We start from the raw sequence: 24,013 nt of genomic DNA, 5'->3' as shown, positions 1-24,013 counted from the left end.
CCACGACATGCTTACCCTCACCGTCTGTCTTTGGAATGTGGGAAGGAACTGGATTGCCCGGAGGAAACTCACACAGTCACGGGGAAAAGGTACAAACTCCTTACAGGCAGTGGCAGAAATCGAAGTCCAATTGGTGATTGTTTGCACTGTAAAGCAATGTGCTAACAGCTCGGCCACCAGGCCCGGAAAGTGACAGAAAGGTGTCTTGTTTCTTGCATGGGAGTTGCCTTGCTCGAGGAGGGGATCCCCAAGACTGACCCCTTTCCCCCACCTGCTCCCACTGCTCCTGGTGCTGTTCATGGTGAAGTGACCATGACCAAGGTGCATCAAAGTACACGCCTGATATTCCTGCCCAACTCTGATGCTCAGGCAGCAGATTTATCAACACATGTCAATGCTCTAGAAAGTATTGACTTCATGGAACTCTGATGCCTGAATCAGAGTGTTGGAGGTGATGGAAAATGGTGTCTCGTACACAGGTGTCCTCTGCACAAAGGATGGGTTTTTCATCTCCTCTCTCAGTGTGGTTCTAAGGATGGGTCCAGACTGCTGGCTTCCTGACAGAGGATGACAAGCTGGAGCTCTCTAACTATCACGAGGAAAAGGGCAATGGAGATGGTGATCATTTCCATAAGACCTTAAGACATAGGAGCAGAATGAGGCCAATCTGGCCCATTGAGTTTGCTCCGCCATTCAATCACGGCTGATCCTTTTTTTATCTCCTCCTCAACCTCCGTTCCCAGCCTTCTCCCCGTAACCTTTGATGCCATGTCCAATCAAGAACATAACAATCTGCCTTAAATACACCCAGCGACCTGGCCTCCACAGCTGCATGTGGCAACAAATTTCACAAGTTCACCACCCTTTGGCTAAAGAAATTTCTCCACATCTCTGTTTTGAAAGGACACCCCTCTATCCTGAGGCTGTGCCCTCTTGTCCTAGACTCTCCCACCATGGGAACCATCCTTTCCACATCTACTCTGTCTAGGCCTTTCAACGTTCAGGTTTCAATGAGATCCCCCTCATCCTTCTGAATTCCAGCGAGTACAGACCCAGAGCCATCAAACTTTCCTTGTATAATAACCCGTTCATTCCTGGAATCATCCTTGTGAACCTCCTCTGGGGCCTCTCCAAAGGCAGCACAGCTTTTCTAAGATGAGGGGCTGTTCACAATCCTCGAGGTGAGATCTCACTGGTGCCTTATAAAACCTCAGCATCACATCCTTGCTCTTGTATTCTAGATCTCTTGAAATGAACACTAACATGGCATTTGCCTTCCTCACCACTGACTCGACCTGCGAGTTAACCTTTAGGGTGTTCTGCACAAGGACACCAAAGTCCCTTTGCGTCTCAGATTTTTGGATTTTCTCCCCGTTTAGAGAACAGTCTGCACATTTATTTCTACCACCGAAGTGCATGACCATGCATTTTCCAACATTGAATTTCATTTGCCACTTTCTTGCCCATTCTCCTAATCTGTGTAAGTCCTTCTGCATCCTACCTGAGCAGGCCAAGTCACTGGGTATACTTAAAGTAAAGATTGATGGATTATTGAAACACCGGTCCAGATAGACTGGAAGGGCAGGGTGTGGACGAGAGGGAAGAGCTGGGTTGATTTTGTCTGCTCTCCCACGATATTCACTTCTCTCTCCGTGTACTGTGGCTGTGAGATTCCCCCAGCTGCTGTGTTTCATGTCTGCGAGCTTTGCCCCACTAATATGGTGAACTCAATGCCCAGGCTTCGGGCCTGCTCCAGGGATTCAGGTCTAAGGACTGCATTTGGTTCGGAATGCTGTTGTTGTTGCTCCTCGTTTCCATTGTCTCCATCATTTGTCAGTTTCTTCTCCCTCTCTGGTCTTTATTTTTTTAATTGAAGTCTCTCGGGTTTCTTGCTTTGTGGCTGCAAGAAGACAAGTCTCAAGATTGTATAGTTTATACATTTTTTGATAATAAATGTACTTTGAATCAGGGTGTCAAAGGTTATGGGGAGAAGCCAGGAGGATGGGGTTGAGAGGGAAGATAAATCAGCCACGATTGAATGTTGGAGCAGTCTCCAAGGGGCCAAATGGCCTAATTCTATCCCTATGTCTCATGGTCACTTGGAGCTGCCTGCACTTGCTGCAGAGGGATTGGTCAGTGCCAGCCTATCGTGTGCCACTTTCTGAAATCCAAAGGACCAATAGGGCAGGAGGATAGCAGAGACCCCGTAGAGTTTGCAAGGAAGCCTTTACAGCCAGGACAGGACTGGGGCAACATGAACAAGACTGACATGCTGAACTCAGAGAAAAAGGAACAGCAGGGGTCCTGATAAGTCACGGTGAAAGGCAGAGGAAGAGGCTACCCTCCCACTGAACCCAAGAGACAGCTGGAGCCCTGAGCCTGGGGTTCGGGGTCACGTCTGGTAATTGGTACTGAAGCCCAAAGCCCTAAGGGGGATCGGAAGTCTGGAAGCTGAAGCCTGGGGACAGAAGACTGGAAGCCCGACCTGGGGTTGGAGAACTGTCCACGTGTGAGCGGGCGGGAGGAGGGGGATTTGTCTCACTGTTGTTGCGTTAAGCTTTGCTGTGTTCTGCGTGGTTCTGCTGAGCACTGTAGGTATGCATAATGCAGGAGCCGGAACGTGTGGCGACACTCGCGCGCTGCCCCCAGCGCATCCTTAAGCTGTGTCGGTTGTCAATGCAAACGATGACTTTCACTGACGAAGGGTCTCGGCCTGAAACGTCGACTGTACCTCTTCCTAGAGATGCTGCCTGGCCTGCTGCGTTCACCAGCAACTTTGATGTGTATTGTTTGATGACTTTCACTGCTGGTTTTGATGTATGTCTGAATCTGAATATGAACAGAAACAGAAAGCTGGGCAGCAGGAGTGGCTCCATGGTGTAATGTCACCAGGGACAGCTGGATGGGAAAGCCTGGCGATGGTTCCGGCAACGGTCAGGAGACCGAACTGAGACCCGTGCAAAAACTAGAATAACGGAACAACTACCTGATCCCATCTTGTACAAACAGAGGCCTCTAAAAGAACTAGATGGCATTGAAGCCAAAGTAAAAATAAGTTTATTATCAAAGTGTAGTGTGTGTATGTCATCATGGAGTACCCTGGGATTCACCTTCCTGCAGACATTTACAGGAAAATAAAGAAATACAATAGAATTAATGAAAAACTACACACGAGCAAAGATTGACAAACAACCAATGTGTAAAGGAAGAAAAAGAGTGCAAACAAATGTGCAAATAAATAAATGATACTGAGAACGAGTCGTAGAGTCCTTGGGGGTGGGTCTGTAGTTTGTGGAATCAGTTCAGTGTTGAGGTGAGTGAAGTTATCCACACTGGTTCAGGAGCCTGACGGTTGTAGGTTAATAACTGCTCCTGGACCTGGTGGTGTGGAACTTAATTCTCCTGTATTTCCTTCCTGACGATGATAGCAGACATCCCACCCTGCAAAAACTCATTTCAGGGAGGCAGCAGCCCCACCCCCCGCCCCCCACAGCCCCATATCCCCACCCACCCCGGTCAACCTCCAAGGGTGTATGTAATACTTTGTTTAGTGATTTTGTCTAATCTGTAAACCAAGTTGGGTATATGCAGAAAATATGACATTAAAATATGTACTTATATTATAATAATTATCATGTTTATTCTATTACAACTTTAAGCAAGTCTACAGGGAGTTTGGCCTCATCACATAGGACATCAGTAGAGTAGATCCTTAGCAGCTAGCCAGCTAGTTTAAATAACGTTAGCTATGCTAATGAATGAATGACACCTGTTAAACTCACCTCAACATGTATTTTACATTTTAACCCACCATGGGCAATAGAAAAGTCACTGTTGCAAACAGTGCAGCGAGCAACACTGTCATTATTTTTGAGGTCGACTGTAAAGCCACCCACAGAGAAAACTGATAGGTCTACTTAGCACAAAGAGAGACCAATCAGGATGCTCGCTCTCGCTCTCCCTCTCAAAAAAATCGATTTGCGGGATATTGTATATAATTTGTGGGCATTAGGGAGCCGCTATCAATATGCGGGAGACTCCCGGAACTTCCGGGAGAGGTGGGATATCTGATAATAGTGAGAAGGGAGCGTGGCCTGGAGGGTTGGGGGTCCTTGATGATGGATGCTGCCTTCCGGTGGCAAGACTGCTTGTAAATGTTCTCAACGGCGGGGAGGGCTTTACCTGTGAGGGACTGTGCTGTATCCACTGCCTTTTGTAAACTTTTTCGTTCCTGGGCATTGGTGTTTCCGATGCCCAGAAAGACAGCAAAGGAGACCCTCCATCTCCCTCCCGAGACATCGGACAGGGTCCTGCCCGCGAAGGATATGAATGGAGGCACCAGCATTCCCAAACTGGGATGCAAATACCGGCCGCTGTGATCAGGAAGGGATAATCCCTCAGTCACTCAGTAACGTGGTAATAAACACCTCGTTTAAGAGGGAGAGTAAGATTACCTATAAGACATTAAGACATAGGAGCTGAATTAGGCCATTCAGCCCATTCGATCCTGGCTGATTTACTATCCTTTTCAACCCCATTCTACTGCCTTCTCCATGTAATCTTTGATGCCCCTATTAATCAAGAATCTATCACCCTCCGCTTTAAATATGTCCAATGACTTGACCCTCACAGCTGTCAGCGGCAATGAATTCCACAGATTTGCCACCATCTGGCGAAATGAATTCTTTCTCATTTCTTTTCCAAAAGGACTTTCTATTTTTCTGAGGCTCTACCCGTTGGTCCTGGACTGCCCTGCTGCTGAAAACATTCTCTCCACATCCTTTTCCTATCTGAGACTTTCAGATCAATCACATCTTCCCCTTATTCTTCTAAACTCCAGCGAGTAAGACCCAGAGCTATCAAACACGCCTCATAGTTCATTCCCAGAATCCTTCTTGTGATCCTCCTCTGGGCCATCTCCAATGCTAGCACATCCTTTGTCAGACGAGGGGCCCAAAACTGCTCGCAACACTCCCGGTGCGGTCCATCTGGTACGCATCATTGGGTAGAGGCTATGGATGGGGAACGAGGGTTAGAGGGGTCTTTTGTCATGCCTTTCCATTGTGTATGTCTGATCCAAGAGGTCGGTGTTTTGTTGCCCTGGAATTGCATTATGCCTGAGCCCTGGCATCAGAGGCTGGCCCACTCTTTTCACTATCAATCAACTTATGTACAAGGTGTACTATTTGTGTTCTCCATAGCCACGTGCCTGTGTCACTGCTGCATGTTTTTCATTGTACCTGAACCTCGCTGTATTTGTGCACAATAAACTTCATCCCTTTGTCCCTCGTTAGCTCCAGTTGTGAGAACGGGACGGGCTGGTGGCTCTCCAATCCAAGCTTTCATGAAGCAACGCGCTGGCTGCTGACGGGTTTGAAGTAACCGGTTCAGTACCACACCCCAATCCGGGGCTGTGGCAAACCAGTCAGCTTGTTTAGTGTACATCGAAGAGCAGAGTCCATGTGATGGGAACTCTCTGTGTAATGGGCCGGGTGCATTTATCAATGTGGGCGGCCATTTCTCTGTATTTACAGCTTTCGCTGGTATGCTCTCCTCACTACTCATTCTATCGGCTCTGCAAGGAGCAACGCCACTAGAGAGCAGTGTCCTTCAACATCATCCGGCTTTGGGTGTCGTTTTTCATTGATTCCATTGTATTTTGTACCTATTTATTTATTTTATTTAGAGAACTGGGCTGCGAAGTGGCAGATGGAGTTCAACCCAGATAAGTGTGAGGTGATTCATTTTGGTAGGTCAAATATGATGGCAGAATATAGTATTAATTAATGGTAAGACTCTTGGCAGTGTGGAGGATCAGAGGGATCTTGGGGTCCGAGTCCATAGGACTCTCAAAGCAGCCGTGCAGGTTGACTCTGTGGTTAAGAAAGCATACGGTGCATTGGCCTTCATCAATCGTGGAATTGAGTTTAGGAGCCAAGAGGTAATGTTACAGCTATATCAGATCCTGGTCAGACCCCACTTGGAGTACTGTGCTCAGTTCTGGTCGCCTCACTACAGGAAAGATGTGGAAACCATAGAAAGGGTGCAGAGGAGATCTACAAGGATGTTGCCTGGATTGGGGAGCATGCCTTATGAGAATAGATTCAGTGAACTTGGCCTTTTCTCCTAGGAGTGACGGAGGATGAGAGGTGACCTGATAGAGGTGTACAAGATAATAGAAACCAGAGAAACCATAGAAACTACAGCATAGAAACAGGCCTTTTGGCCCTTCTTGGCTGTGCCGAACCATTTTCTGCTTAGTCCCACTGACCTGCACACGGACCATATCCCTCCATACACTTCCCATCCATGTATGTGTCCAATTTATTCTTAAATGTTAAAAAAGAACCCGCATTTACCACCTCGTCTGGCAGCTCATTCCATATTCCCACCACTCTCGGTGTGAAGAAGCCCCCCCAATGTTTCCTTTAAACTGTTCCCCCCTCACCCTTAACCCATGTCCTCTGGTTTTTTTCTCCCCTTGCCTCAGTGGAAAAAGCCTGCTTGCATTCACTCTATCTATACCCATCATAATTTTATATACCTCTATCAAATCTCCCCTCATTCTTCTACGCTCCAGGAAATGAAGTCCTAACCTATTCAACCTTTCCCTGTAACTGATTTTCTCAAGTCCTGGCAACATCCTTGTAAACCTTCTCTGCACTCTTTCAACCTTATTTATATCCTTCCTGTAATTTGGTGACCAAAACTGAACACAACACTCCAGATTCGGCCTCACCAATGCCTTATACAACCTCATCATAACATTCCAGCTCTTATACTCAATACTTTGATTAATAAAGGCCAATGTACCAAAAGCTCTCTTTACGACCCTATCTACCTGTGACACCACTTTTAGGGAATTTTGTATCTGTATTCCCAGATCCCTCTGTTCCACTGCACTCCTCAGTGCCTTACCATTAACCCTGTATGTTCTACGTTGGTTTGTCCTTCCAATGTGCAATACCTCACACTTGTCTGTATTAAACTCCATCTGCCATTTTTCAGCCCATTTTTCCAACTGGTCCAAGTCCCTCTGCAGGCTCTGAAAACCTTCCTCACTGTCTACTACACCTCCAATCTTTGTATCATCAGCAAATTTGCTGATCCAATTTACCACATTATCATCCAGATCATTGATGTAGATGACAAATAACAATGGACCCAGCACTGATCCCTGTGGCACACCACTAGTCACAGGCCTCCACTCAGAGAAGCAATTCTCCACCACCACTCTCTGGCTTCTACCATTGAGCCAATGTCTAATCCAATTTACCACCTCTCCATGTATACCTAGCGACTGAATTTTCCTAACTAACCTCCCATGCGGGCCCTTGTCAAAGGCCTTACTGAAGTCCATGTAGACAATATCCACTGCCTTCCCTTCATCCACTTTCCTGGTAACCTCCTCGAAAAACTCCAACAGATTGGTCAAACATGACCTACCACGCACAAAGCCATGTTGACTCTCCCTAATAAGTCCCAGTCTATCCAAATGCTTGTAGATTCTGTCTCTTAGTACTCCTTCCAATAACTTACCTACTACCGACGTTAAACTTACTGGCCTATAATTTCCCGGATTGTTTTCGATCCTTTTTTAAACAACAGAACAACATGAGCCACTCCCCAATCCTTTGGCACCTCACCCGTAGACACCGACATTTTAAATATTTCATCCAGGGCCCCTGCAATTTCAACACTAGTCTCCTTCAAGGCCCGAGGGAGCACCCTGTCAGGTCCCGGGGATTTATCCACTTTAATTTTCCTCAAGACAGCAAGCACCTCCTCCTTTTCGATCTGTACATTTTCCATGATCTCACTACTTGTTTCCCTTAATTCCATAGACTTCATGCCAGTTTCCTTAGTAAACACAGACGCAAAAAACTATTTAAGATCTCCCCCATTTCCTTTGGTTCCGCACATAGCCGACCACTCTGATCTTCAAGAGGACCAATTTTATCCCTTACAATCCTTTTGCTCTTAATATACCTGTAAAAGCTCTTTGGATTATCCTTCACTTTGACTGCCAAGGCAACCTCATGTCTTCTTTTTGCCCTCCTGATTTCTTTCTTAAGTACTTTCTTGCACTTCTTATACTCCTCAAGCATCTCAAGCAATGAGAGGCATTGATCGTGTGGATGGTCAGAGGCTTTTCCCCAGGGCTGAAATAGCTAGCACGAGAGTTTTAAGGTGCTTGGAAGTAGGTACAGAGGAGATGTCAGGGGTAAGTTTTTTTACTCAGAGAGTGGTGAGTGCGTGGAATGGGCTGCTGGCCGGCGACGGTGGAGGCGGAAATGATAGGGTCTTTTAAGAGACTCCTGGATGTCTACATGGAGCTTAGAAAAATAGAGGGCTATGGGTTAAAGCCTAGGTAGTTCTAAGGTAAGGACCTGTTGGTCACAGCTTTGTGGGTTGAAGGGCCTGTATTGTGCTGTAGGTTTTCTATGTTTCTAGATATAGCACAGAATTGGCCCTTCCTGGAGGAAAAGCACGCAGTCACTGGGAGAACATACAACTCCTTACAGATGGCGCCAGAACCATTTAATGGCACTGCGGCACAACGGCTGGCACAACGCTTTACAGTACCAGTGTCCTGGGTTCAATTCCCACTGATGTCTGTAAGGAGCTGGTAGGTGACCATGTAGGTTTCCTCCCACAGTTCAAAGACATACTGGTTAGTAGGTTAACTGCTCATTGCAAATTATCCTGTGATTAGGCTGGGGCTTTCTGGACAGTTCAGTTCATTGAACCAGAAAGGCCTGTCCCAAGATGTATCTCTAAATAAATAAATTCCAAACTAGTGGTTAGTGCACTACTGTGAATGCCTGCAAGAAAAATGAATCTCAGAGTGGTATATGGTGACATTACTTTGATAATAAAGTTACTTCAAAATTTGAACTTTTCACTTCAGGGCTGTGATTGGGAAAGATGCCTGGGAGAAAGAGCTTCTGACTGTGGTGATTTGGCGCCACACGGTGGACATAACCGGACATGCAGCAGTTGCTGAGATCTTCAGTGTCTGATGGTCGTTGCCATCTGGTGGCAGAATAGCAGAATGGCAGCTGAGCGCAGAGAGGACAAACCAACAGGAAAAACAGTTGACGTTTCAGATCTGTCACCTTTCGCCAGCTCAGAAAGTTGATTCTTTTCTGATTACCTTTCTTCTCAACTGCTGCCAGCTTGCCATCCAGACAAAGAGACACTCTGTTAAAATGCTCTGTTATACGCAGCCAGAATATCATTACATTCTGACACATTCTGACAGTCTCACAACTCACACAACATGCTGGAGGGACTCAACAGGCCAGGCAGCATCTATGGAAAAGAGTGAACAATTGACATTTCAGACCGAGACCCTTTGGCAGGACTGGAGCAAAAAAGATGAGGAGAAGAGTTAAAGGGTGGGAGAAGGGGAGGGAGAAACACAAGGTGAAAGGTGAAACCGGGAGGGGGAGGGATGAAGTAAAGAGCTGGGAAGTTGATTGGGGAAGGAGATACAGGGCTGGAGAAGGAGGAGTCTGATAGAAAAGAACAGAAGGCCATGGATGAAAGAAAAGGGGGGAGGAGCACCAGAGGGAGGCGATGAGGGCAAGGAGATAAGGTGAGAGAGGGAAAAGGGGATGGGGAATGGTGAAGGAGAAGCGGGGCGTTACTGGAAGTCTGAGAAATTGATGTTCACACCATCAGGTTGGAGGCTACCCAAACGGAATGTGCGATGTTGTTCCTCTAACCTGAGTGTGGCCTCATCGCGACAGTGGAGGAGGTCATGGACTGACATGCCGGATTGGGAATGGGAAGTGGAATTAAAATGGGTGGCCACATGGAAACCCCACTATTTTTTGGCAGAGGGAGCGTAGGTGCTCGGTGAAGCGGTCTCCCTTGTGGAGTGGTCTTCTCTACATTAGGATTCACCGATATACAGGAGGCCACACCAGGAGCACCGAACACAGTAAATGACCCCGACAGACTCACAGATGAAGTGTTGCCTTACTTGGAAGGACTGTTTGTGGCCCTGAATGGTGGTGAGGGAGGAGGTGTAGGGGCATGTGTAGCACTTGTTCTTCTTGCAAGGATAACTGCCAGGAGGGAGATCAGTAGGGAGGGACGAATGGACAAGGGAGTCGTATAGGGAGCGATCCCTGCAGAAAGCAGAATGTGGGGGGAGGGGAAGATGTGCTTGGTGGTGGCATCCCATTGGAGATGGCAGAAGTTGTGGAGAGTTATGTGCTGGTTGTGGAGGCCGGTGGGGAGGTAGGTGAAGATAATTGTGGATTGGGTGTTGTGTAATGAACCAGATTTCATTAGGGACTTTAAGGTAAAGGAGCACTGAGGAGGCACAATCACAGTATGATAGAATTCACCCTGCAGTTTGAGAGGGAGAAGATAAAGTCAGATGTATCAGTATTACAGTGGAGTAAAGGTAATTACAGAGGCATGAGAGAGGAGCTGGCCAAAGTTCATTGGAAGTGGTCACTAGCAGAGATGACAGCAGAACAGCAGTGGCTGGAGTTTCTGGGAGCAAAGTTCAGAAGGCACGGGATAGATACATCCCAAAGATGAAGGAGTATTCTAAAGGGAAGATGAGGCAACTCTGACTGATGAGGGAAGTTAAAGACAGCCTAAAAGAAAAGGAGAGGGCATGTAATATAGCAAAAATTAGTAGGAAGATAGAGGATTGAGAAGCTTTTAGAAACCAGCAGAAGGCAGCTAAAAAAACCATAAGGAGAGAAAAGATGAAATATGAAGGTAAACGAGCCAATAATATCAAAGATACCAAAAGATTTTTCGGATATATAAAAAGTAAAAGAGAGGCAAGGGTAGATATTAGACCACTGGAAAATGACACTGGGGAGGTAGTACGGGGGACAAAGAAATGGGGGACGAACTTAACAAGTATGTCTTTATTGTAGAAGACACTAACCGTATTCCAGGAAAATTAAAAAGGCAGGATAGACAAAGGAGAATCTGTGAGTAATGTTCACTTGGATTTTCAGAAGGTCTTTAACAAGGTGCCTTACATGAGGCTGCTAAACAAGATAAGAGCTGATGGTACAGTATTACAGGAAAGATACTAGCATGGATGGAAGATTGACTGACTGGCAAGATGCAAAAAAGTGGGAATAAAGGGGGTAATTCCTTTTCTGGTTGGCTGCTGGTAACTAGTGGTGTTCCGCAGGGGTTGGTGATGGGACCACTTCTTTTCACAATATATGTTAATGATTTGGATGACAGAACTGATGGCTTTTTGTTCAAGTTTGCAGACGATATAGGGATAAGTGAATGGGCAGGTAATATTGAGGAAGCATGGAGTCTGCAGAAAGACTTGGACAGACTGGGAGACCAGGCAAAGAGCAGGAAGCTGGAATCTAGTGTAGGGGTGTGTATTTCCATGCACTTTGGTAGAAGGAATAAAGGTGTAGTCTATGTTCTAATGGGAGAAAATTCAAAAATCAGAGCTGCAGAGGGACTTGTGAATCCTCATGCAGAATTCCCTCAATGTTAGTTTGCAGGTTGAGTCAGAGGTAAGGAAGACAAATGCAAGGGTTAGCATTTTTTTCAAGAGGACTGGAATAAAAGAGCAAGGATGTAATACTTGGGCTTTATAAGGTACTTGGAGTATTGGGTAGCAGTTTTGGGCCCCTTATTGAAGAAAAGGTGGGCTGGCATTGGAGAGGGTCCAGAGGAGGTTCACGAGAACGACTCCAGTAATGAAAATGCTAATGGATGCTAATTGATGGTTCTGGACCTGGACTCGCTGGAGTTTGGAAGAATGAGGGGGTTCTTATTGAAACCTATTCAATATTGACAGGCCTAGATAGAGTGAATATAGAGAAGGCAGGAGAATGGGGCTGAGAGGGATAATAAATCAGCCATGATGGAATGGTGGAGCAGACTCAATGGGCCGAATGGCCTAATTCTGCTCTTGTATCTTATGGTCTAATAACTGTTCAGTGGGATATTGGCTTGTCTCCTCTCCAAAGGCGCAGTTGAGTGTACTGTCATGCACAAGTTCATGAAAAACATCCGGTCAGCAGCATCACAGCCACGTAGCACCAGAGGAGCAGTATTTACAAAAAAAACGTAAATGATAGACAATTTTTGCAATAACAAGCAGAATTGCAACAAAAAAGTACATAGAGGTGCAAAGTGGTGAAGGTGTTGCTATACTGAGATTGTGATTAGGGTTGTGTAGGTTGGTTCTTGAACCTGGTGACGTGGAATGAAGTTTCTGTACCTCCTGCCTGATGGTGACTGCAGTAAGAGAGCATGACCTAGGAGCTGGGAATCTTCCGATTCAGGATTTATTTATCACTTGCACATGGAAATGGACACCTAATGATATAGTGGGGGGCAGCCCACAAGGTACAATTCCAGTACAATACAGCATGCCCACGATGCTCAGCCGAACAACACAGGACACAGCAAACAAGAAAACACACCAAGTCAACTTTATTGTTATTTAACTTGTTACATAACAGGCAACAATGAATATCAATCGAGTCAGGTTATATAAAAACAACCAAACATTTATTAAACATGGATAAACAATAAAAAACAAACGAAAACCTTAACCAGAAGTTAACCGCTATGCGGCCATTTAACAAATCGTCACTTGGTACTGGTTCTTAAAGCGATAAATGCGAAAACAGTTCTTAAAGCGGTAAAGTCAAACACAGTTCTTAAAATGGTAAATTCGAAAATCCAACAGATTTATACATTCAATTGGGAGACACTTCTCTGGAGAAGGATTTCTTCATAGACGCGACTTTCCTGCTGGTTCTGTCCAAAGGATTCACGATGAAGGAAATAAACGGCTTAAAACAACTGACCTTAATTTCTAGAGAGCAAATCCTGCATGAACTACCTTGCTCTTTTGGCAGGAGCTATCATTAATGCAGGTCGCTACTTCTTCAATGAAGACTAAATAAGGTCGATCCTTTATTAAACTGATGAACGATACCAACTTCTCTTAATCCTTCAGGTCCTGTACTTCGATAAAGTCTTCACTCTCCAATACTACTGAAAAAGGTATATCAACAAATCTAACATAACTTGCTAGTCCAGCACTATTGCACCTTGCAACAGAATGTAACACTCCATTTTAAAAATGAAACTGCGTCATAAAACAAATATGCAATGGAATGGAGACACTGACGAACGTTCTAGCTGGAAAACTAACTGCGTCACCAGAGGTCTTCCCTTTTATACCCGTGATGAACATGTCATTACCTGACCTCACATCAGCAGGAAAATTACACCAGGTGACCTCCAAAAGACCATTACATCATTCTCACAAGAAAGTCACAAGATCTCCTTGAGGTATGTAACACCTCCCTCCAAAAAAAATGTTGGTCTCTTAAGGAACAAAATTTTAACAATTAACAATTTACACAAAAAAAATACAAAGGTATAAAATTTACAACATACACAATATACACAGTATTATCTTTCAGCACTTTACAAACTAATATACAGGAGTGTTACAAATGTTAAAATACCACTCCATAAAAACAATTTACATTGTACATTTAACATCTAGATAGACAATCAGCGATCACATTATCTTTACCTTTAATATGAGTGATCAAAATATTGTACTCCTGTAACATTAAACTCCAATTTAATAATCTTCTATTTTTGTTTTTCATCTTACTGAAAAACACCGACGGATTATGATCGGTATAAACTGCGAGTGATTTATGAGTAGTACTAACATACACTTCAAAATGTTGTAAAGCCAAAACAAGAGATAATAATTCCTTTTCTATTGTTGAATAATTTCTTTGATGGGCATTAAATTTCCTAGAAAAATAAGCTACCGGACGATCAACTTCATCACCATAATCTCTTTGAAGTCACTTCTCCTGCAGCTTCATCACTAGCATCTACAGCTAATAAAAATGGTTTTTCAAAGTCAGGAGATTTGAGTACAGGTTGACTACATATTATAGTTTTCAATTTATCAAATGCTCCCCGACAAGACTCTGTCTAAGCAAACTTTTCATTTTTCTTCAAGAGATTAGTTGATGGAAGAGGAATACTCGCAAAATTCTTACAAAATTTTCTGTAATATCCTACCATACCCAAGAATCTTCTGAGAGTTTTCTTACCAGTTGGAGTGGGTACTTCTAAAATTGCCTGAACTTTTGCTTGAACAGGAGCTAATTTTCCTTGACCCACAACATAGAAACATAGAAACATAGAAAATAGGTGCAGGAGTAGGCCATTCGGCCCTTCGAGGCTGCACCGCCATTTATTACGATCATGGCTGATCATGCAACTCAGAACCCTGTACCAGCCTTCCCTCCATACCCTCTGATCCCCCTAGCCACAAGGGCCATATCTAACTCCCTCTTAAATATAGCCAATGAACTGGCCTCAACTGTTTCCTGTGGCAGAGAATTCCACAGATTCACCACTCTCTGTGTGAAGAAGTTTTTCCTAATCTCAGTCCTAAAAGGCTTCGCCTTTATCCTCAAACCGTGACCCCTTGTTCTGGACTTCCCCAACATCGGGAGCAATCTTCCTGCATCTAGCCTGTCCAATCCCTTTAGGATTTTATACGTTTTAATCAGATCCCCCCTCAATCTTCTAAATTCCAACGAGTACAAGCCCAGTTCATCCACTCTTTCTTCATATGAAAGTCCTGCCGCCCCAGGAATCAATCTGGTGAACCTTCTTTGTACTCCCTCTATGGCAAGGATGTCTTTCCTCAGATTAGGGGACCAAAACTGCTCACAATACTCCAGGTGTGGTCTCACCAAGGCCTTGTACAACTGCAGTAGTACCTCCCTGCTCCTGTACTCGAATCCTCTTGCTATAAATGCCATAACCATAAACATAACCAAGGTAAGTTAATGTGGCATGACCAAATTCACTTTTAGCTAAGTTAATGGTTAAGTTAGCTTTTGAAAGTCTCTCAAATAGTTTCTCCACCGCAGTAATATGTGCTTTCCACGTATTGTTTCCTGTAACTAAATCATCAATATAGGCATCTGTATCTTTCAATCCCTGAATCACACTATTAACCATCCTCTGAAAAGTACCTGGTGCATTCTTCATTCCAAATGGAAGAACATTATATTTATATAACCCAGATGGGGTTACAAATCCAGAAATCTCTCTACCTCTATCCGTCAAGGGAACACACCAATAACCTTTTAACAAATCAATCTTTGTAAGGAATTTGGCTTGTCCAACTTTATCCACACAATCATCTACCCTGGGGATTGGATATGCATCAGTTTTGTCACAGCATTCACCTTCCTGTAATCTGTACAAAACCTAATACTATTGTCTGGTTTAGGCACCATAACACACGGTAAACTCCAATTCGAATTAGACTGTTTAATAATATCATTCTCTAACATGTACTTAATTCTTTGTTCGGTAAGTTCACATTTTTCCCTGTTCATTCGATATGGATGTTGTTTTATGGGTTTTGCTTCTTCACCATATACATCATGTGTAGCTATGGTGGTTCTTCTAGGAAAGTCTGGAAATAAATCTCTATATTTAAAAATTAACTGTTTCATCTGCTCTCTCTGCTCTGGCTGTAAATGAGCTAATTTCTCATCAATATTTTCTAGAATTTTTGAATTTGGTAACCTGGCTGAAATAATGTTAGGTTTAAAATGAGATTCAGATGAATCATCCATTAAGTTTTTAGAAAGATCAGACTCATTACTGATCACAACAGTCATAGTAGCAGCTTCTCTCTCATAATACGGTTTTATCATATTTATATGACACAGCTGTGTTGGCTTTCCTCGATCTGGGGTTTTTATCACATAATCCACATCATTTATTTTAGATTTAATCCCATAAGGACCATGAAATTTAGCTTGTAATGGGTTCGTTTGCACTGGGAAAAGAACTGACACCTTATCTCCAGGCTTAAATAACCTCATCCTAGCTTCCTTATCATAACAAATCTTCATCTTCTCTTGAGCTAATTTTAACTTTTCCTTTGCCAAGCTATAAGCTTTATATAATCTTTTTTTAAATTTTAAAACATAATCTAGCAAATTAGTGTGTACCTCTTTATTAATACGCTATTCCTTCAACAAGGCCAAAGGTCTTTGAACTCTATGCCCAAACAAAGTTCAAAAGAACTAAAACCTAATGATTCCTGTACTGCCTCCCTTACTGCAAGAAGTAGTAAATGTACACCTTCATCCCAGTCCTTTTCATTTTCCACACAATATGTCCGAATCATAGTTTTTAATGTAGAATAGAATCTCTCCAAGGCTCCTTGTGATTCTGGATGATAGGCTGATGAGATAATCTGTTTTGCTCCCAGTTTATAAACTATCTGCTGAAACAATCCAGACGTAAAATTACTACCTTGATCCGATCGTATTTCCTTAGGCAACCTAAAATAAGTAAAGAATTTTATAAGAGCTCTTGTCACAGTTTTGGCTGTTATATTCCTAAGAGGTATTGCCTCTGGAAATATAGACACTGTGCACATAATAGTTACCAAATATTGATGTCCGGTTTTAATTTTTGGCAAAGGCCCTACAAAGTCTACAATGATTTTTGAAAACGGCTCACCAAATACTGGAATTGGTTGCAGTGGGGCCACTGGAGTAACCTGATTAGGTTTACCCACAATTTGACACGTATGACAAGTTCTACAAAATGTCACCACATCCTTTCTTAAACTAGGCCAATAAAAATGTTTAGAAACCTTGTTCATGGTTTTCCTTACACCTAAATGACCACCTAAAGGTATACTATGAACCATAGTTAAAATCTCATTTCGATAAACTTTAGGAATTACTACCTGATGACTAACTTCTCATTCCTCACTAGCAGGAATTATGGGTCATTTCCACTTTCTCATTAATACTCCCTTTTCAAAATAACATCCTACTGGCACTTTTTTAATTTCACTATCTGGAAGAGCTTGTTCCTTTAATTTAACTACCTTAGGTTCTCTACCCTGCTCTGCTATCACCTCCTTCCGAGATAAAGACAAATCTTCATGGTCAGACTTACCAACAAAATCCTGATCAAATAATGTAGGTAAGAAAGTTTCTGATACATCCTCAAAATTCGAATCTTGAATTGAACTGTCATGGGTAACAACCTCATCCTGAACAGCAGTCTTTTTAAGCATAGGTCTTGTTACAACACAGGAAGAATCTGTGTTAGAATCCCTCTGTGGTTCCTCAGAATTTGAATTTATTGTCAAATACACTTCAGGAAAAACTTGTCCACCTGCTAAGTCATTCCCTAACAAAAGAGAAACATCATTCACAGATAAACTGGATTGTAGTCCTACTTTAACAACCCCTGTAACTAATCCTGACCTTAAATTTACTCTATGTAAATGCACTGGCATAAAGGTACTCCCAACTCCTCTTATATAACTTACCTCGCCGATGTCAGACTCATCACTAAACTTTAGCACACTGTCTAATATTAGTGATTGAGAAGCTCCAGTATCTCTAAGTATCCTCATTGGTGCTGAAGTGGATCCTTCTTTCAAGGATACAAATCCTTCTGTTATAAAAGATTCATATCCCCTCTTAACCTGGTCAGACTCTGACAAATCTTCATTAGTATTTATCAAACTCTGTGGATTTACAGGTGTTTCAATATGCTGCACACAAGCATCTGGAACTGCTTCCTTCTCTTTCTTTTTCAATCGAAGCAGTTAGTCACTACATGTCCGGCTTTCTTACAATATTTACAAGTAAGACCAAAATGTCTTTCCTTCACAGGTCTCCCTTCATCCTTACCTTTCTCACGAACTTCAGATTTAATTTCTGGTTTACTTTGACTCTCTGTGCTAGTTTTCCTTTTAAAAGTTCTACCTGGAGAAAATTTATTCTTACGAATTAAAGCATATTCATCAGCTAATTTAGCAGTCTCCTGCAATGTCGCAGTGTCCCTTTCATTTAAATATGTTCTCATTTCAACAGGAATGCTTCTTTTAAATTCCTCCAGTAAAATCAACTCTTTTAATTTATTATACTCCCCATTCACATTTTTAGAGGAAACCCGTCTCTCAAAACACACAGATTTCTCATAGGAAAATTCCACATAAGTTTTTTCCACCGATTTTTTCAAACTTCTAAATCTTTCTCTATATGCTTCCGGAACCATCTCATATGCCTTCAATATATGCTGTTTAACAATATCATAATCCAGTGCTTGCTTAGCATTTAAAGCAGTATAAACTTGTTGTGCCTTGCCTTTAATTACACTCTGTAACATCACTGGCCATTGCTCTTTCAGCCACCCTAAACTCAGAGCAACATTTTCGAAATGCTGGAAATATTTATCCACTTCAGCTTCATTAAATGGAGGAGCCAAAATAACCTCATGACTAGCAATAAACTGTTTCTTAGAACCAGAAGACTGATTTCCCATCCTTAATTTCTCCATCTCTAACTCAAATTTCCTCTGGTTTTCAGCTTCTCTTTCATCAAATTCCCTTTATTTATTTTGCTCTTTTCACCATTTCTGCTTTAAATCTTTCAAACTTTATCTGTTCAAGATGTAACTGCATTTCCGGATTACTCATTGGAAACTTATCTAACACCTCATCATCAAACGTTTTCAAACTGATATAATGCTCAGCGATTTTTCTTTGAATTAAGGCTTTTGTTGTTCCCTTTGTAATTCCCTTAATATCCAACCTCCTAGCAATCTCTGATACAACAGGTTTTCTCGTATTCACTAAAAACTCCAGGTCAGGCGAATCCATAAAGACGTCAATATTCATTGCTGCCAAATACCACTCACACGCCAATCAAACTAAAAAAAAATTGGGTATTTCCCTTTTCCAAATCAGAATGGCAATTAAACCAGCACTTAAGCTCAAAAATTTGGAACAAAATCCCGCGAGCCCCCACAATTTCTGTTCTGTAACCGACAACAATGAATATCAATTGAGTCAGGTTATATAAAAACAACCAAACATTTATTAAATACGGATAAACAATAAAAAACAAACGAAAACCTTAACCGGAAGTTAACTGCTATGCGGCCGTTCAACAAATCGTCACTCGGTACTGGTCCTTAAAACGATAAATGTGAAAACAGTTCTTAAAGCGGTAAAGTCAAACACAGTTCTTAAAATGGTAAATTCGAAAGTCCAACAGATTTATACATTCAATTGGGAGAGACTTCTCTGGAGAAGGATTTCTTCATAGACGCAACTTTCCTGTTGGTTCCGTCCAAAGGATTCACGATGAAGGAAATAAACGGCTTAAAACAACTGACCTTAATTTCTAGACAGCAAATCCTGCATGAACTAACTGGCTCTTTTGGCAGGAGTTATCATTAATGCAGGTCGCTACTTCTTCAACAAAGACTCAGTAAGGTCGATCCTTTATTAAACTGCTGAACGATACCAACTTCTCTTAATCCTTCAGGTCCTGTACTTCGATAAAGTCTTCACTCTCCAATACCACTGGAAAAGGTACATCAACAAATCTAGCATAAATTGCTAGTCCAGCACTATTGTACCTTGCAACAGAACGTAACACTCCATTTTAAAAATGAAACTGCGTCATAAAACAAATACGCAACGGAACAGAGACACTGACGAACGTTCTAGCTGGAAAACTAACTGCATCACCAGAGGTCTTCCCTTTTATACCCGTGGTGAACATGTCATCATGTGACCTCACATCAGTGGGAAAATTACACCAGGTGACCTCCAAAAGACCATTACATCATTCTCACAAGCAAGTCAAAAGATCTCTTTGAGGTATGTGACAAACTACATACATGCATATAATGTATATAGCCATATAATGTATATGGAAACGATCCAACATTTCTCTGAACCAGGGTGCAAAATGCAGTAGTACGCATATCATGATAACTTATGAAGGTAAGGATAAAATCTACACATAAGTAACAAACTAAAGTGCATTAATATTAAATATTGTAAGGTATTAACCAGTGACACCTCAAATACGATGCGGCAGGGAGTTCAGAAGCCTAATGGCCTAGAGGAAGGAAACTGGTTCTCATCCTGACCTTTCTTGTTTTATGCATTGCAGTCTGCCTGATAGTAGAAAGTCAAAGAGGATGCTGGATGGATGGGTGGGATTCTTAATAATACTAAGGGCCCTGCGTGGTAGGGAGACCCCTGTGATCTTCTCAACTCTTCTCACAGTCCTTTGTGGGGATTTCTAGTCTGATGCTCAACTGCCCCCTTACCAGACTTGTCAGGATGCTCTCAATGGTGCTCCTGTAAAATACAGTTAAGATTGAGAGATGGAAACCTTGCTTGCCTTAATCCTCTTAGGAAGTGGAGGGGCTGCTGTGCCTTCTTGTTCAGGGAGGTGATATTAAGGGACCAGGTGAGGTCATCGGTTATGTGAATTCCCAGGAACTTGGGGCACTTAACTCTTTCTATGGAGGAACCATGTATTCGTAGAGGGGGATGGTTTGTCTGCACCTTCCTGAAGTCCACAATGATCTCCTTTGTCTTCTCCACATTCAGGCTTAGGTTGTTCTCACACCAATCCACCAGCCGCTCCACTTCTTCTCTAATCTCCATCTCGTCATCATTCTTGATAAGCCAACCACTGTTGTGTCAACCACAAACTTGATGACCCAGTTTGAGCTGGATCCTGCGACACAGTCGTGCATCAGCAGTGTGAACAGCAGCGGGCTGAGCACGCGGCCCTGGAGCACCAGTGCTCAGCGTAAATGGACAAGAGATGTTTCTGCCCAGACAGACTGACGGTGGCCTTACTGCTAAGAAATCCAGGGTCCAGTTGCAATGGGAGGTGTTGAGACTCAGTGAGGACAGTTTCCCCACCAGTTTCTGGGGAATAATGGTGTTAAATGTTGAACTGAAATCTATGAACAGCAGTCTGGCATCTGAGATCCCATTTTCCAGGTGGGACAGGACAGAGTGCAGGGCAGAGGCTATTGCATCATCAGTGGATCGATTTGAGCGATAAGTGAGCTGGAAAGGGTTCAGTGTAGCCGGGAGAAAGGCTTTAATGTGCCCCATGACCAGCCGCTCAAAGCATTTCATAATGGCTGATGTTAATGCCACTGGACGATAGGTGAGGTCTGACCAGGGTCCTATATAGCTGCAACATTACCTCTCGGCTCCTAAATTCAATCCCACAACTGATGAAGGCCAATGCACCGTATGCCTTCTTAACCACAGAGTCAACCTGCGTAGCAGCTTTGAGTGTCCTATGGACTCAGACCCCAAGATCCATCTGCTCCTCCACACTGCCAAGAGTCTTACCATTAATACTATATTCTGCCATCATATTTGACCTACCAAAATGAACCACCTCACACTTATCTGGGTTGAGCTCCATCTGCCACTTCTTAGCCCAGTTTTGCATCCTATCAATGTCCCGTTGTAACCTCTGACAGCCCTCCACACTATCCACAATACCCCCAACCTTTGTGTCATCAGCAAATTTAATAACCCATCCTTCCACTTCCTCATCCAGATCATTTATAAAAACCACAAAGAGTAGGGGTCCCAGAGCAGATCCCTGAGGGACACCACTGGTGACCGACCTCCATGCAGAATATGACCCCTCTACAACCACTCTTTGCCTTCTGTGGGCAAGCCAGTTCTGGATCCACAAAGCAATGTCCCCTTGGATCCCATGCCTCCTTACATTCTCAATGTTGTACAACACTTTGCTCCTTCCTCACTAACACTTTGTTCTGCGCAATGAACTAGGCATAGAAGACATCCAGCCTCTCAGGGAGTGAAGCATCCTGGTCAGTGATGCACAGGGTAGACTTGTAGTCTGTAACCCTCTGAATTTCCTGCCACGTGCGCCTCAGGTCTCTGGTATTGTAGAAGCGTCTGTAAATTCTCTGTTAACACTCCCATTTTGCCCTCCTGATGGCATGGGAAAGCACAGTTCTTGCTTTCATGAGAGCTGTTGCATCTCTCGATCTAAAGGCAGCATCATAATCCCTCAGTCATCTGTGGACCTCTGCAGTGAGCCATGGCTTCTGACTTGCCCTCACCCACAAGTGCTTCGCGATGGTAACATCCACAGGAACAACATCCACATGTAACATAAGAACAACAGGAGAACACACCCACTTCTACACACACACACACCAGCATCTCTACTTTCTGTGAAGGCTGAGAAAAGTTCATCTCCCACCACCCCCCGCCATCCTAACCACATTCTACAGAGGTTGTACTGAGAGCATCCTGAGCAGCTGCATCACTGCCTGGTTCAGAAATTGCACCATCTTGGATCACAAGACCCTGCAGTGGATAGTGAGGTCAGCTGAGAAGATCATCGGGGTCTCTCTTCCTGCCATTACAGACATTTACACCACACGCTGCATTCGTAAAGCAAACAGCATTGTGAAGGACCCCACACACCCCTCATACAAACTCTTCTCCCTCCTGCCATCTGGCAAAAGGCTCCAAAGCATTCGGGCTGTCACGACCAGACTATGTAACAAGTTTCTTCCCCCAAGCCATCAGACTCCTCAATACCCAGAGCCTGGACTGACACCAACCTACTGCCCTCTACTGTGCCTGTTGTCTTGTTTATTATTTATTGTAATGCCTGCACTGTTCTGTGCATTTTATGCAGTCCTGGGTAAGTCTGTAGTCTAGTGTAGTTTTTGTGTTGTTTTTTATGCAGTTCAGTGTAGTTTTTGTATTGTTTCATGTAGCACCATGGTCCTGAAAAACATTGTCTGATTTTAACAGCAGTTGTGGTCGAAATGACAATGAAAAGTGACTTGACTTGACTTGACTTGTATAGGTGTGGGTAAGCATTTCCAACAAATGTCACCAGTTAAAAAAAAACAGATGGTAAGACGCAAGAGCACGTTAGTGTAGAGGGGTTTTATTTACTACCAGGTTAAAAAAAAAGAGCAAGAGCTGCCCAAAAGTTGTGAAGAAAAAACAAAGGATGTATGTACAAAAATTTACAAATATACAGAAGCATTCACCACGATGCGCTTTGTCTTTCACTTTCCAATGTAACTGTTCACTAACTGTCAGCTCCAACCCTCACACCTCTCCAGCAAAGCCAGACCGAGGGTTTCAATTTGCCTCACCAGGCCTGAAAGGAACAGGAATTTCTACTGTTGGACTGGGGGTGGGGGTCACATGACCAGACCATAATAATTATTTCAGATGCAGAAGTGGAACATTTGAAACAGGAATTCTAACATCCTACAGTTTTATTCCACAACGAATGCTGTAGTTAAACCCAGAGATCAGTGTCAGTGACTGCTAGTCCTCAGCCATCTCTTCCTCCAGCTGGTGTCCATCCAGGCCCCCTCTTTCCTTCCTCTCCCTCAGCGGGTCACCATGACATGTCAGAGAAGCCTCTCCTTTCTCCAGGTGGAGCACTTAATAGGGGACTGCACCTTGCTTCCTCAGGACTTCAAAAGGCCCCTGCCACTTGGCCAAGAGTTTGTTGGTGGAGGTGGGAAGTAGCAGAAGGACTTTCTGACCAGGGGTGAACTCACATTGCCGTGCCTTACAGTCTTATCAACTCTCTGGGCCCTCTCCAGATTGCACCCAGCCGCCTCTCTGTAGGCGACCAGACAAACCCTCATTTGTGAGGCGTAAGAGTCGATGCCCTCACCTGTGCTTCCTTCAGCTTTGTCCTCTCACTGGGGGCAGAGCAGGTCGAGGGGTCCCTGTTCAACAGGAGCTCCAATGGGGAGAAGCCGGGCTTTGCCTGGGGAAACTCCCGATGTGCCAGAAGGAGGAAAGGCAGTCTCTTCCCGCGTCAGACACAAACCTCCTCAGCACGTTCTTGAGGGTTTGATTAAACCTCTCGACAAGGCCGTCAGTTTGGGGGTGGTAGGGTGTGGTGTGGATACCTGAAATACCCCAGCTGATGATGTAATTGAGACATGAGGCACGAGGTGAAATTGGTGCCTTGGTCAGTTAAAATTTCTTCAGGGAGCCCCACACAGGAGAAGAGATGCACTAGGGCAGCAATGATTTTAGGGGTGGTAGTGGAACGCAAAGGCCTCAGGAGACTGGGTAGCAGTGTTGCAAATGACCAAA

The sequence above is a fragment of the Mobula hypostoma genome, chromosome 15, assembly GCF_963921235.1.
Source record: "Mobula hypostoma chromosome 15, sMobHyp1.1, whole genome shotgun sequence".
NCBI classification, from domain to species: Eukaryota; Metazoa; Chordata; class Chondrichthyes; order Myliobatiformes; family Myliobatidae; genus Mobula; species Mobula hypostoma.
The sequence above is the reverse complement of the archived record's forward strand: the minus strand, read 5'-3'. Positions refer to the sequence as shown.